General features: G+C 47.6%; 1 long non-coding RNA gene across 1 annotated transcript in view; it reads right to left on the bottom strand.

Annotated features, from left to right (window-relative positions):
• The window catches only part of LOC134471670 (uncharacterized), a 46,137-nt gene extending 33,434 nt beyond the window's left edge, over positions 1–12,703 (bottom strand). Inside the window, exon 1 of the long non-coding RNA XR_010041246.1 lies at positions 6,870–12,703. This is a non-coding gene — a long non-coding RNA (uncharacterized LOC134471670). The remainder of the gene's footprint in view (positions 1–6,869) is intronic.
• Between the last annotated feature and the right edge of the window lie 1,416 nt (positions 12,704–14,119).

Genomic DNA, 14,119 nt, shown 5'->3' with positions numbered 1-14,119 from the left:
TGGCATGTGGGCCCACAGAATCCAAGGCAGAGCATCAGTGCCAGGGTAAGTGCCAAAGACTCTTCTGTTACACCATCAGAGTTTTTGCAGCTTGCATACATTTAGCTTCTGCATGCAATTTCACTTGGAGAAATGATTCAGTTAGTTTCCTTTAAAACACATTCACATACAGCCCCAAAGAGCAGAGAAAGTACAGAAGAATCTAGATGAGGCAAGAATAGTAGTTTGGGGAAAAGCATAGAAAATTTCAGTACAGGACAGCAAACCCACAGCACACAGACACACCTCCACTCTACACCCATAGCAGACACCACTATTAGAGATGAAACGCTTCCCCACTGGGCCCAGACACTCGGAGCCTTCCACAGACTTCCAATCAGTCACTGCAGGCACCACAAATAGTGCATCCTAGAGCTGGCGAGGGGATGTGGGAATTTTTTCAGTATAGAGACCTGACATCATATGTTTTGGAACCATTGTCCCTAAAATCTCATTCACTCCTAAACAATAATTATCATGACAAAGTCACAAATCCACAGCCAGGCCCCAACACGTAGGCAGAGCTCATCTCAAAAAAACTCACGCAGATGGTGCATGATTCAGGCCGACCTGGGTTCCATGCCAGTCAGAATCCTGCATCTCTTTAGAGCCAAGGGATGACGGTGCCATTGAGATTCCAAACTGGTGTTTTAACACTTCTTTAAGCTCCCAAACAGGAGTATGATTCTTTGAAAATATCTCCTGTCACTCATCTCAGGGAAAATGGGATCTTAGAGGAAATAAAAGTCCACAACGAGAATGAAATAAAATGATTTAATTAGAGATCATATGAAAGAAGAAATAATTGTATAGGATTACGTTACAGAACATGTCAGAATTTCCCCAAATGCCCGCAGTATGCTTGCAAGATGTTTAGTAAGGAGGGATCTGCAGGGCGACACTGAGACGTCCCACAGACACATCCACCCTTGTCAGGTCAGTTGTCAAAACAAAGCGCTCCTGTCTCCGCATAGCTGGGATGGCCTTACAGGACCCACCGCTCCAGTTCCTCTGCTGTGGAAAGGGAAGAGCAAGCTTCAAACGGCCGCCCGCTGAAACACCAAGTGTTGGAAAGGCCCGTGATTTTTGAGAGGAGGCAGAGGAAGTGAGGGAAGGGAAAGTGCCTTTTCTTCACTAGATCTTAATTGCGGGGCTTCCCTGTGAAATCAAAGCAGCCTCATCGCCAGCCTGGCGGCCCTTCAAAATCCAGCCTGTCTGCTAAAAAAATCTGTATGTCGGCCCTGGCAGAAGCAGCAGGGATCTCAAGAGCAGAGCGGTCCTGGCCCCACGGGTGGAATTCACTCCAAAAGCCCCGAATGTAAGAGCTGCCCTCCAGGGAGGAGAGAGCGGAGCTGGGCACGCTGCCCCTGCAGGTAGAGTCCCCGTCCCTCCTGAGGACTGCGGCTAGCACCCCAGTGACCAAGAGGGCAGAAGAGGTGTTTTGTTTGCATCTGGGTCCCCCTAGTGGAGCAGCAAAATTGCACTGGCCTGGTCTCCTGAAGGAGGCCGACAGAGAGACAGAACCTTGCCTGGAGAAGATAAAACAGCTCTGAAACTGTGGCTGCCTCCCTCCGCCTTGCCTGTGGTATGACAGCAACTCTGCAGCCAAGCAACTCATCAACTCTTTACCAGCTTGGAGTGCAGGGAAAGCTGGCATTACCTCTGTCTCCCAAGGTGTCTAGAGTACAGCGAGGGAGCCGAGGGGCCAGGCTAACAAATGTGCAAGAATTAGCAGACACTGTACCTCATCCTTAACAAGGGCCAGACACAGGTCACATGATAATGTCAGACTTCAGAGGAAAAGCCTGTGCATCAGACTCTCTGGTCCTCTCTCACTGGCTTAGAAAACTCTGGCTTTTTTATTCAACAAATATATACTGAAGACCCAGAGTATGCCAAAAACTGGTGTAGGCAACCAGTGCAGAGAAAAATAGATCAAAAAGTCTACCCTTGTGAACCTACAGTATTCATCAATGAAAAAAGGATGTCCAAGCCACCATCCATAACGCTGTAAGACTAAGGAAAATAAACACAGCACATAAAAAAGGTCTGGCACCAAAAAATTAGGCAATATTAGATTTGCTATCATTTTCATGGTAGGCCTATCTGGGCAGATGGAAGCAACTCAAATTCTGACTAGTGATGAACCTTACACATCAAGGTTCCTTCATGTTCTTACAAGTGAAATGTAGGAGTGGATACTACTCACGGCTCTCTGAGCAGATCCTCATCCTGGGCTACAGACCTGTGCACCACGTGCTCGGACTGTCACATTCGCTGGTGGAGGAATTCCTTGTGGGATATGCCACTGTCTGTCTCTCTGTGTCCAGCCCAATGAATCTCAGTGTCCCTTCTGTCTGTACACTGAGCAGTCCTGGTCACATTGTTTTTCTCAACACATAGCATACTGGCCATGGTTCCCCAACCCCGTAAGAGTGGAAATTAATAGAATAGAATGCAAGATGTGGACTGGGACTTATACAAAGCCTGGAAGTCCCACGTGTGGCCTGCAGCCCTGTGTATAACTCTAACAGAGCTTGTGTGACACAGAACCGCTGGAATAGGAGGTACTACCCCAGTTGGTGACAAGGATACACCATATGGATATGTCTCACTCTTGAAAATTCAAGAGGAACAGGAGAACTTAAATTAGTAAAGAAAGATCTGCCACTTCTGGCTCCTTTGCATATTTAAACCCCATCTTTATCCCTAAAAATTTAGATATCTCGGGTGTTAGTCCTAAAAAGTGATATCTTGGGTTACTCTGAGCCTATTCTAACCTCAAGTGTTATGGATGAGAAGTTAGTCCTGTAACAAAAGTAGAGTAAGTGGGGGGCTGGGGATTTAGCTCAGCGGCGTAAGCACCTGCCTTGCAAGCAGGCAGTCATGAGTTCGATCCCTGGTACCGGTAAAAAGGAAAAAGACAAAAAAAAAAAAAGTGGAGTAAGTGGGTAGAGAGCATGATTATTTGGGGGGTATTAATTAAGCACTGGAAACTGGCATGAATGTGTATAATTTCCTTAATATGAAAAGTGAAAAATAAAACATGAGATGAATAGCAAAATGTAATCTACATTGGAAATCAGAAGTCTAAGTTCGAGACCTGGTTCTGTTTTGGGGGTAGACAACAGAACTACTCCCAGTCCGACCAGTTCTCCTCCAGGGACCCCAGGAGGAGATTCTCCCCTCCTGCCTTGAATTTAGTTGAAGTCATATGCTTGTGACCATATACCTGGCCAGTGAAACGTGAATGGAAGAAACATGATTATCTGTGATATCCTGCAGCAAACAGGAAGCACTTGATATAGGATTGGGAAATCCCAAAACTCTGAGCCACCAAATGGAGGGGAGTTTCCACCAAACTCCAGAGGGTTTCCAAGACACACCATGGACTTTACTTAGATAATAAATAAACTTTGTGTTCTTAATTACTGATTTGTTTAATGCTTGTCTGTTATTGAGCATATTCTAACCTGTCCTGACTGACACCACCTCTTATTAACTGTAGGATTTCAAATAAGTTACACGCAGTTCAGTTCTCTTGTTTATAAATGAAGATAACACTAGTTCGCAGAATTACCATGATTAAGGATTACAATGCTTTCAAGAACTTTCTAAACTACAATTATACATATCAAATAATTCAACCTCATGTATAGTAACTAAATAGTTCCTATTATTTAGGTCCATTTTAGACACTGGACAAACAGAGATTAATAAGCAAAACCTACCATTCAGGAGTTCACCACGTTTTTGCAAATCATCTTGCTTGCTCTGTAAGTATCAAAGGCAAAATGACAGACTTGGAAAATCACAAGTTAATAGAAAAAGCAGACAGATAAAAGAAACCCCTTCCACCAAAGAATGGAAAGGATTGAAGTGAACAGTGTCACTCTGTTTTATTCAGACCTGCCAATGAAGGCCTAACAGCTGCTACCTAACACACAGAGGGTCCGTTTCAGTTCATCTTTGAAGTCTGTTGTTCTTTCACCTGGCTTTCATTGACTACTTTTCTCAATATGCATCTCTTCTTTGCACCTCTCTGGCAAGCTCTTGACAGGCAGGTGTCACTGGCAGTTGGGTACATCCACCTGCAAGTCTTAAGAGCATCTCCAGCTCAGCAAATCTAACAGCCAAATCAACATATTACCCGCAATGCCCACCTCCCTGTCTCTCCCCATTTGCCCAGCTCCTAAGGCCTGGAGCCTCATCTTACGTTTAGCTCTTACTTTCTCTTCCCAAATTCCGTTTCCAAACCCTAAAGATGCTACCGCCAAAATCGTTTGCTGCCAATGTCTTCCTTTCTATGCCAGCTACATTCCTATGCTTTGCAAAAGTGAAAAAAATCCCATTTTGTTTCACCCTACATCTTTCTTTACATGTAACTCTGATCTTCTGTTCTAGGACCATGAAAAACTTTCCATTTCCTATCATTTGAACAGTTCACCCTTCTTCACATCTCTCAAAAATATAACCCTGACAGTGTTTCAACAAATACTTATGAAGCACCTTCCGTGTGCCCGGTGCACCCACTGTGCAAGCACTGAGGATGTGGAAATAAATCAGATGCACCCGCACCTGAAGAGCCTCCTCCCTGAATGAGGGATGGTGGTGGCCATGGAAACACATCTCTTGGATCTCTGAGAGACCCCACTACAAAGAATATAGTTAGCAGACCTAGCTGTGAGTTCTGAATCCCAAGGTCACCGTTTGTCTAAGCTGCTCCCAGACAAAGCTGAGCAAGGCCAGGCGTTACAGCCACGCCGTTGCTGCACAAGGTAAGACTATACTAGTACACAGCTCTGGCTCAGCAATGCTCCACTGGCCTGACTAACGCACTCATGCTACGCCCTTTGGCTTTTCCTCCAACTCCCTTATCACAGGGGTCAGACCAGCATGGCAAATATCTGGAAGCTCTCTTTGCCTGCTCTTGCCCCTGCCTTTGTCTTTCACAGATCCTGCTCGGTGAATCTCTTGCTCTTCTGATCTCAACTTGATGTCTGCTTCCTGGTGGCCCCAAAGGGAGATGGAGGCAATCACATCAAAGTGGCCCTCCAATCTGGATGGTGAGTACAAAATGAGACAGGTGGGTACAGGATGCTGTGAGCCGTGAAGGAGGAGAACTCCAAACCAAGTCCAGGGAGGCGAGCTTATGGGACACTAGGATGGGACAAGGCTGAGCTATGAAGTATTTGAGATTGACTTCATGTGCCTCTGCTTCTCTGGTAGTGTTCTAACTTCAAGATTAGCATACATTACATATTTGTATATAGAGGTACAAATTCCCTATGAGGAATGTGATATATATATATATATATATATATATATATATATATGTATCTCCAATAAAATTAATTTTAGAAAAACAGCAAGTTAAAAAAGAAGTACATCTTGCGAATCTCTTGGTCCAGTCTTGTGCAAAGCAAATGCATAAGGATTGCAAGTTGGACCCCAGCCTGAGCAATGTAGCAAGATATTGAGATCCTGTTTCCAAATAAAAACCTACAAATTTTAAAAAAAGATTAGCATGCATATGTTGAGCCTGAATTTTTATTCCATTCACCTGCAAATGTTGGAGCAATAAATAGGTTCATTTTCCACACTGGAAGTCTAAGTAGGAAAATAGGAAACCCAGGTGGATGTTCAAAATATTCCCTTTTTCTAGAAAGACTGAAGGAAGAGGTTTCCTATGAAAGCCAAGTGGACCTGAGGGCTGGACTCTCCTATGTGACCTTCTGGAAGCCATGGTTTGGCAGTTTAGGTTTTGCTTCTAGAAGTCTCCAAAATAGGTTAAAGCAAAATATGTGTGCAATCAACCAAACAGTGTGTGGTATTTCTGCTCATCCTTCTCTTCTTAAGGAGAACTGTTTTAAGAAGCTTATTGCTTCTTTGATTATAACCACTAACAAATGAAGCCAGGCTGCTTAGCATGGCTCCTGGCATATTCCAGATATACAGTGTAATTTGGATTGGATTCTAATTTCATAGATCTTATATTAGGTAGAAGCAATAAGCACAATCAAAACCTCCAGCCACCTTGAAAGCTAAAGGTACTGGCTTTTCTTCATATGCAGCTCTTGGGTGGGGGAGTCTGATTATTTGTGTCAATCAGCAGGAACAGACATCAGAGACCTTGGCCCCTGCCTGGCCACTTTTTCAGGCCCCATGCCTCCATCTCCCCCACTGTGCAGCTTGGTCCTCCCTGGCTCCATCCTTCTGCCCTGGCCACTGCCCACAAAAGAGTGGGCGCTAGCTTCCCCCACCCCCCACCCCGCCACAGCAGCTGTGCTGCTCCTCCCCTCTGCCTGCATCCTGTGCCTGCCCTCCCAGCTGTCAAGAACCCCAAGAGGAAATGAGGCATGGTTAGTCCTCCAGAGTCAGCCATGACATTTGCCATCTTTGGTCCAGTCCCCCCACCCAGGAACCTCTGCTCACACTTCACCCTGGCCACTCCCACACCCCCAAATCCCTGGCTCCACACTTTCTCTTCCGTTCGCTGTGGGTGAATCCTGCAACCTGGAGCGAGGCCTCTGTCCCTGGCCTCTCCGGCTGGGCTGCTTCCCTACAAGGGGAAGGGAAACTGAGGGAACGGCAAACGGAAGCCATCTCCTCCCAGCGGTGGCCTCCGGAGCCCTGCACTCCTACAACTGCTTCAGCTGCATCCTCCCCTTTCTGCTCTAGCAAGCCCCCCACGCCCCTCCACCCCAAACTCCCCATTCACTCCTCTGCAGCCAGTGCTGTCTCTCCTCCTCCCAATGTCTAGGGTCGATTCCATTCGCTAACCCCTCCTTCTAGTTATGCCACAACTGTCCACACCATGTCTTACTCACGTTCCTCAGCCAAGCCTGAGACGGAAGTCCACACACAGGAAGATTACTGAGGGGTGCTCTCAGGCCCAACACTCAGAGGAGCTACCTGGATACAGCTGCACAGAATCCTCGCATGGTGCTTTGGGGAGCTCCGAAGCTGAACAGCCATCCGATGTTGTCTGCATTGAGATAGGGAGCCAGGACTAGGAGTCCTCCACGGTTGGGTCAGAGGCTGCCCTTGGGGAAGGGGTACCACCCTGAGCAAGGCTTCCCCTGCTCTGGGCAATGCCTGGAAAGAGACAGAGCTGAGAGCCACCCACACTGGAAGCCTGGCGTGTATCACGGAGGGAGCTGTGGGCCACACGGAGCACCCACTGCGCCATCCCTGCATCATAACACAGGGTTTTCATTCTCTCTCAGCAAATGTTTCTCCAGAGTGTGAAGCCCTGGAAACACTTTAGCAGGCAGCTCGCACTAGGCTGTCACCTCCGCTGTGTGCCTGATGCCTAAGGATCATAGGATAAACACCCTCTGAAGGGAGGGGTTAGGGAGAGCCCAGAAAGTACCACCTTCATTGCTAATGAGCAAGGCTACGAGACAGTGGGTTCTGTGTGTGGACAGAACAGAGGATAATGAGGAAGCCCAGGGTCAGGGAGACTCTTCTGCCGAGTCTTGGGCACTGTAGAAAATCATAGACCTGCTCCGAGCACCTGAGAGAGACAGAAGAGCTGTCAGCTGAACTGAGAACAACACTTTGCCCCATTCATGGTCAGATTTAAGCCACCCTCCTTCCTGCCTCCCTCCTGCAGAGCCAGAGTACACATAATTATCAGCAAGATTAGGGAATCTTTTACTCCTAACAAATGTGGACACAGCTGTCCTTTGCTGGGTCCTAGTTATCACTAAGCCACTTCCACCCATGACCCGCCCTTTGCCAGGGCCCATAAACCCCTTGCCTAGAAGCAAGGGCTGGTAGAATTCACCCACCTGCATCCTTGATTCTCTAACTAACGTAAAGCCAAGACCTTTAAACATTAAATATATTAATAAAAATTCACAGGGTAAATAATTTAGGCTTAAACCCACAGGTTGCAAATTTGGAGCCTGTGTGGTTACTATGGAAACAACCTTCCTCTGACTTACTGTACTAAGTACTGAGAATAGTTTCCTTAGGAGTCAAGTTAATCTCTGGCATGAGACCAGTAGCCAAATACCAGGGAAAGCCACCTCCATGGTAATAATAGATAATACTCTTGATTGGATTACAAAAGTGGGAATTGGCAGAGCTCACATATGAATTAAACAAGATGAATTTTGTCTGTCAGTAAAAATAAAATCAGATTTCTTATGGCAACTGGTACATAACCCAGTCCCAGAAGAATGAGGAAATTGAGCCTTTCGGGCTCGACTGAGGCAGAGAGTGAGCCCTGCAGTTTCCAAATAAGTTTCCAAGTCTGAGTCTCAATTTTTATCCTCTTGATAGTGGCTTTTCTGCTTACAATTAAACTGGCAAAAGGCTGGGCTTAGCACTTGGGGTCAAGACAGTTTCCCAGATTGCTCTCTTCAGTAGCAGTCCTGGGCCTCTCTTTCCAGAGACTGAGGGGCATTTGCATTTTTGTGGTGTGAATTAGCCCACAAGAGGAACTTTTAGGAACGGAATTGCTTTACCTACTGAAGCAAATTCAAAGCCAGGACTAAGAAAACCTCCAACTCAAAAGCACCCAGCAGTACAGGGCTTTCTAGATTAATATAGCCAGAAGGAAAGGCTACATTCTGTACTTTTGGACTGCAGTCAAAGAAAGTTAGTATAAGAAGCATAATAATCACATGCAAATTAAGATATATCACATATCCCTGTCTTTGCAATAAGAGATTGGGCTGCACTGGCCTCTTCCTCTGGGAACGTAGCTCTAACCTGACCCTATCTTAATTAAGCACCAAGAGTCTGAGTAAGTTACTCCACCTGCCTGGATTCTCAATTCTAGGTTTGGTAGCATCATCTGATGATGATGATTCAAGTCAGTTTCAGTTACCAAATCTCATGCTTGTGATAAGAGAATGTCCACCACTACATAAGTACTTCTTGAATGAACCAATAAACAGGTGACAAAATGAATGACTGAGCGAGCAAATACATTCATGAGAGGAATCTCAGTAACTTGATAGGAATAGCTCTAGCTATACACCCATCTCAATCAGATTTCTCCTAGAGAATTAAACTCACAGCCCTGAAAGCCCACACTGCATGTAATGAATTAGCTTCATTCTGTGCACCTATAACGGAACTATTTGCATGCTAACTTTGAGAGAATCAGGGTCACCCAGATAATTCTCTCATTCTGCAGGGCTGCTGAGGAAGTTTCTATGACTGTTGAGGAGCCAATCAACTGCTCCAGCAGCCACAGTTTGCTGAACTGTCAGGGATGTTCTAACAGTCTCCATCACCAGGTCCTACACAGGGTCTGTGAGCTGGGTCTACCTGCCAGCCCCACAGTTATGTGGCATCGTATGAGATCCAGCTTGGCACCCTGGAGTAAGACTCTCCTTCCGGCTCACAGCAGGTGACCGCCTTGCAGAGAGAGGTCCATGCAGGAAGAAATGAGGCAGGAGCAGCAGGCGGGGTCAAGTCCTAGATGCAAAGGCTAGGAGTCAGATCCTGGCTGGAAAACACTGAAGTGTGAAGGATTTCAGCACTGCACAACTCACTCATTTGAGGCGGCCTCTGGCAATGGTCACCAGTGGACCTTTCCTCCACAGACACACTTGAGGCTCAGCTCACCAAGAGGTACAGTCCCTTTCACTTCCCCTTCCAGAAAGTAACAGAAGTGACACTGTGCCATCTCAGGGGCTGGACTTGAAAGCACTAAGCAGCTCCTCTCTGGCTGTGAGGAATCTGCCTCACAGATTCCTCACAGATTCCATCTGGGACACCACGTGGGAGACGGAGGCCATGTGGAGGAGCATGGCGGTGCCAGACCATGCCCAAGCCCTCCCTGGACTCCTGGGGCAGGCCCAGCTGCCAGGTTGGTGCCCTCAAATGAGTCACTGCCAGCATACAGCACAGGGAACCAGGCCAAGCCACCAAGCAGTAATAGCCACCACTGCTTTCAGCCACCAAATTTCAGGAAGATGCGTCACATGCCAAGGGACAACAGAAACACATGTCGCTTCATTTTCCAAATAAAAGAAACATCGTTGCCTCTGTGTGGGCAGAAAGAAAATGAGGCTCCGAGAGCCCTGGCCCTCATAGGCAGAGCCAAGAGGTCCAGCGAGCTGGGTGGGAGGGACTCCGGGTGTGCAGGGCCGGAGAGGAAGACCGGCCTCCCCGCATCATCAGGGAGAGCCAGGCTCAGCTCCCAGGCTGGTGTGTGCCGGGCACTCAGTCTCCTCCTTGCTGGCTCCTGAGGATTTGCGAGGCTGCCCTGCCTGGAAGCACGGGCTCCTCAGCGGCCAGAAGTGCAGTCTCTGGAAGACTCCAGAGTCTGGGGAAACTCCCTCCGGGAGGCTTTCCAGCCTCCCGACCCGGCTTGCTCCGTGCACAGCCAGCGCCAGGAGGCCGAGCCCCAGCAGTGGAGCTGCCCGCACCGCGGGTCCCACAGCCCGGCTCAGGCGCAGCACACACAGCTGCCGGCGGCCACGCCAGGGCTGGACAGAGCCCAACACGGAAACACACGCGCATTCCTCCTCCGCCTTTTCTCCGTTTACCTCACGGCTTTTCTGTCTGCTTTATTACTTTCGAAAGTCCCCTGGACTATGATTCCGGAGTAAAATTACCTCATTTAATTCAAGTGTTGCTCTTGGAAGCAAATCTGATTTCCTGTGCTGGATGCAGGACAGTAAATGAGAAGCATGTATTTTTCTAGCCTCTCCCTGCATCTCTGCGGGAAGGGGCCTCACACAGGGACACCTTGTCCCATCAGTCAGGGAGACTGCCTGGAGCTGAAATGGAAAGAGACAGATTTCTGCACAAATCCCTCTCTGCCTCACGCTCACAGAAGGAAGGCAGTGACCTCAGTTCTGCCCCAGGGGTTGCTCCAGGATTTCAGGCAGCTGTTCCCGGGCTGAGGGATGCAGAGAGCTCTGGTTCCTTAGCACTGCTGAAGGCCCGCTCTGTCCGTGAGACCTGGCCGTGCAGTTTAGTGAAACAAAGCAGGCTTTGGACTTGCAATCGGACAGCCGCACGGGCATCTCTCCACCCTCCCAGTGAGACTGTCGTCCCCACCAAGCAGCGCAGCGAGGCCGCTGGTGGCCTGTCAGGGTCACAGGGACCTCTGGTCCATGTCTCGGTGTGTCGTGAGTGTCTTAGAGCACTCTGAACTCCGGGCAAGGTAAACACGCACACACGCCTGATCGGGACACGGGGGGTACAGTGCTCGGAAAAGAAAGACAGGAGAGACACCTTTACTGTCTGCACCGCGTTACACTGCACTGCACGCACAATCTTTATTTTAGGATTCATATATAGTAAACCCGATCAGTTCACAGAGCCCAGATAATTAAGTAGTGAAAAGGCATTCTTTGTGGCAAGCTACAACGTGACAGACTACAATGTTTATTCTAAAGCTATCTAAGTGAAGTAAATAATCACAACCAGTTCTCATAACTTCTCTAGCCCAGGAAGAAATTCATTAGCTCAAGAATGTTGTTAATTTGTCTGCTGTTAGTGTCACAAAGGGTGGCCAGCCACTTCCTCAAGACTTCTGCAAAACAAAGCCAGCTCACAGTATGGATTCCAGAGGGTGAGGGGCTCACTGAGAACAGGCATTCCTATTCTACCTCCTTCTCGCATACCAGGGCGGCTATTGTAAATTGCAGGTTAGAGGGGGTTGGGCCTACAAAGTGACACCTCATCCCCCACATCGGCGGGCTTTAATTCAGTGTGTGGACTCTATTTTCTCTTGGTGAAATGCTTCCTGAGGGGCTTCTGGGCAGCCCACAGTCTCTTTCCCCACTTCTCCACCACCCTGTCTCCTGCTGTACTCAGTTCTCTTCTTCCTGACTGTTACATGCTGGCGGGCCTGTCTCGGCCTCAGCCAGGTTTCCTCCGCCTGGTCTCGCTCGCTCTGGGATCTCATCTGGCCCTGCACCTTTGCGTCCGTCTGTACGCTAGTGACTCTCAGATTTACCACAAAACCAGTCTTCCCCACATCAGAAATCACAAACCTGGCAGCTTGAGAATGGAATTTAATTTTCCCCCAACCCTGCTCTTCCCTTAGTGAAAGTATCACTCACTGCTCATCAAGGTTCTCAGATCAAAACTCAAAAACTTGTCTTTTCTTTTGTACTAAATTTTATTCAATAATCAACTTCTCTCACCACCTCAGCTGCTACCACCGTGGCCAAAGCCAGTCTCACTTGTGTCTAATTACAGCAGCTTCTGCTCATCAGAGGCAGACTGTACCATGGTTTTCAAGTACCATGCTCCAGGATTTATGGGGTATGTCCCCATAAACCACTGTGAGTTCAAATTATCCTGTCAGAAATGAATTTAAGATGTGGAACGTGCCACATATGCTTGCTTAGCAACAAGGGACACTATAGGGTAATGAGCTGCTGCCCTGGTGGTCCCACGGCTGACCAGGAACTGTGGCCCCAGCTGCATCAGAGAGTTTTATATAGCACAGCCCCAACTTCAGGCAAGGATCAAAATTCAAATTACGGACATATCGCTATTCCACCATCATGAAATCAAAAATTGTAAATCAAATTCTCCTAAGTCAGGGACCATCTGTATTCATTTCCCCATTAGTGCTATGTTTGCCACAGACAGTGCTTTGACTGTGAAATGGGACACGAATGCTGCAAGCCACATTCAGGCAGAAAGCATGGAGCCCACAGTGTGGACCCCCCCCCCCCGTGGGCTCTGGCATCTCTGCCCTGAGCCCGGCGATGCTCCAGACAGCGCAGACTCAAGTGGAGAAGCTAGGACAACTCCGCAGAGCGCGAGGCATGGCGCTGCGGCACCATTCAGCTAACCCTGGACTCTCCCCCCTTGGAGCCCCACCTCTGCGGCCACCACCTCCACACAGCAGCCAGGGGTGTCTGCAAGGTGAGAGGAGGCCAGGTCACTTTCCCAGCTTCGCACTCCGACACGTCCAGCCTTCTCCCTGCATCTGTGCAGCCTGGTAGTCCCCACCCTCCTCCTGCTGCTCCCCACTGTCCCTCCCCCACCAAGCGGCCTCCATTGCTATGTCCTGAATATGCTCACCTCCCTCCAATCCTGGAGTTTTTACCTTCCCTTACCCTCTCACTGGGCTACTTGTCCTCCAGGTGTTTTCGCAGTTAACACCCTCATTTCCTGTAGCTCTGCCCCCAGTGTCACCCCTGTGAGAAGACTTTAAACGTCTGGTTTACAGTGGGCCCCGATCCCCTCCATTATCCCTCCTCTGCTTCCTCTGTGGTCTGCTTTGCTTTACTTGATGCTACTGATTCAAACCAACCAATACATCATACATTTGCTTATGGATTTCTTGCCTGTCTTTCCTTATAAAATTTAAGTTCCACAAAATCAAGAACTTTGTCTTGATCAGTATTAAATCCACAGAACCTTATAGCAACACAGTAGAATTTCTGAAATATATATGTTGAACAAATGAATTGAGTCAAGATCAAGTGACTGTCTACACGAGACTGGGCCAGTTATCTCACTTCTCTGAATTTAGTTTCCTCATCTATAAAATGGAAATGGTAGGCCCTGAGTTGTTTACCTTATGGGGTTATTATGAGGATCAAATCAAATCATGGATATAAATATGCCTTATAAGCAACAAAGAGTTATAGAAATCCCTGATCAAATTATCAGTGTCTTATTTCATTAGATATCATGATAGTCATTGACCAAACTTAAAAAAATGAAGCTTGTCTCCGGTGATCTTCATCTCTTTTTTCGATTATCATGTCCCTCAGAATAAGGCATCTTTTCTTCCCTCGAATTGAAATAATTTCCTATTTCTAGAGTAGAAAGAACAATGCAAACCTAGGTCATTTCCAGATCAGCCTGAGAGATGCCTCAGGAGACTCAGATGCTTCACATTAGGTCGTGATCACGGAGGACCAATTCCGTAGGCTGTTAGGAAGCTTAAACAAATCATGCATATGAAGTCCTTGGATGATTGCGTGAGTCATAGTGACTAGATTCATCTTATTCAGTGCCTACATAGACAATGTTAATATCAGCGCTGTACATTTCTCTGTGTAAAACACAAAGGAATGCACGCCAAGAACTGAGAATGGTGCTTGAAACTCAATAGGTGCTTAGTAGACTGTAGCCT

This window comes from Cavia porcellus, unplaced genomic scaffold (assembly GCF_034190915.1).
Source record: "Cavia porcellus strain 051 isolate PalLab524CR breed Dunkin Hartley unplaced genomic scaffold, mCavPor4.1 scaffold_19, whole genome shotgun sequence".
NCBI classification, from domain to species: domain Eukaryota; kingdom Metazoa; phylum Chordata; class Mammalia; order Rodentia; family Caviidae; genus Cavia; species Cavia porcellus.
The sequence above is the reverse complement of the archived record's forward strand: the minus strand, read 5'-3'. Positions and strand labels throughout refer to the sequence as shown.